General features: G+C 50.1%; 1 protein-coding gene and 1 long non-coding RNA gene across 5 annotated transcripts in view; one reads left to right on the forward strand and one right to left on the reverse strand.

Moving 5' to 3' along the window:
* The window catches only part of ETV3 (ETS variant transcription factor 3), an 11,156-nt gene that overhangs the window by 6,373 nt on the left and 3,243 nt on the right, over positions 1–1,540 (forward strand). Inside the window, exon 1 of one of the 4 annotated variants that reach the window (XM_042020559.1) lies at positions 1,451–1,515. The exons of the other annotated variants lie outside the window; for them this stretch is intronic. The gene's annotated coding sequence lies outside the window, so the exon portion shown is untranslated. Of the gene's footprint in view, positions 1–1,450; positions 1,516–1,540 lie in introns of those variants that run through there. 4 annotated transcript variants of the gene reach the window in all.
* Positions 1,337–1,540, reverse strand: part of LOC121660946 — a 287-nt gene continuing 83 nt past the window's right edge. Inside the window, exon 2 of the long non-coding RNA XR_006014813.1 lies at positions 1,337–1,525. This is a non-coding gene — a long non-coding RNA (uncharacterized LOC121660946). The remainder of the gene's footprint in view (positions 1,526–1,540) is intronic.

A 1,540-nucleotide genomic window follows, 5' to 3' on the forward strand; every position in this document is an offset into this window, starting at 1 on the left:
CAATCCAGCAGGGAAAAAGCAGGAAAAGGAGGGAAATTGGTGATTATTGAATCCATAAACAAAACCCAAAGCCTCTGGAAGTTGTTCCTCCCAAAAATTCCAAACTTTTCTCCACAAAAAAATGCCGGTTTGGAGGATCCCGATCCAGCTTCCAGGGGAAAGCCTGGAAGGGCAATCCAGCTGGGAAAAAGCAGGAAAAAAGCAGGAAAAGTAGGGAAATAGGTGATTACTGAATCCATAAAATAAAAATCCCCTCTGGAAGTCATTATTCAGGAAAATTCCAAACTTTTCTCCACAAAAAAATCCCGATTTGGAGGTTCCCGATCCAGCTCCCAGGGGAAAGCCTGGAAGGGCAATCCAGCAGGGAAAAAAGCAGGGAAAATAGGGATGGGGGCAGAAAAAGCAGGTTGTGTGTGGGGAAAAAGGGATTTTTCCAGGCTGGAGCCTCCGTCCGGCACCGGCTCTGGAGCCGCCTCCCCTCCCTGAGGGAATCCCGGAGCTGCTGCCGAGGTTTTGTTTTCCCGAGGCTCCCGGAAGGCCAGAAAGGAGGGGAAAAGAAACTCCTCGAGGTGTTGGTGCTTCACCCCTGTGGGCCCTGCTGGGGTTTGGGGCTGGTTTGGGTTTGTTTTTTTTTTTTTGGGAGAAGGGAATGTCATTTCCAAGCCAAGGAACGGGGGTGGGAAGATGTGTCTGGAGCTGCTCGGTGTAAATCCGTAATTAACTCGGGGCAAACGAGTCCGGGCAGTTCCCGGCTCCCTTTCCCTGCTCCGGCCGCTCCCTCCTGTCCCTGGGGCGCTTCAACAAAACAAAACAAAACAAAAACCAACAAATCTGGGAGAACTTGGAATGCTCTTGGTTAATCCCAACCCTTTTCTTTCCCGCTGGGGTGGGGGTTGGGATATCAAACCTGGAATTAGGGGGTTTTTTGGCCAGGATCCCCCCCCCCCCCCCCCCCATCCAAAATGGAGGGGTTTTGGTGGGAAAAGGGGATCCAGGAGGTGGAAATGGGAGAATTTTCCTCAAAATGGCTCCGTAGGCTCTGGGAAAGGAGCCGGCAGGAGCCGGAAGCAACGCAGGAAAGTTTTTCCCCAAAAAAAAGCTCGAATCCGGGATTTTCAGCCAGCTGGGAGAGTTTGAGGATTGCCAGGATTGCCCAAGGGACAGGGTGGGGTTGGGGGATGACCTGTGCAGGGCCTGGAGTTGGAATGTTTCTGTGGATATTGGAGAGATTTCTGTGGATATTGGAGAGATTTCCATGGATGGATGGGATCCCCCCTCAGAACAGAGATTTGTGTGGATATTGAGGAGATTTCCATGGATATTGGCGAGATTTCCATGGATATTTAAGAGATTTCCACGGATATTGGAGAGATTTCCATGGACTGATGGGATCCCCCCTCAGATCAGAGATCTGTGTGGATATTGAGGATATTTCCATGGATATTGAGGCGATTTCCATGGATATTGAGGCGATTTCCATGGATATTTAAGAGATTTCCATGGATATTGGAGAGATTTCCATGGACTGATGGGATCCCCC

The sequence above is a fragment of the Corvus kubaryi genome, unplaced genomic scaffold, assembly GCF_017639235.1.
Source record: "Corvus kubaryi isolate FWS band 111438036 unplaced genomic scaffold, C.kubaryi_AGA036_p1.0 37005, whole genome shotgun sequence".
NCBI lineage: Eukaryota > Metazoa > Chordata > Aves > Passeriformes > Corvidae > Corvus > Corvus kubaryi.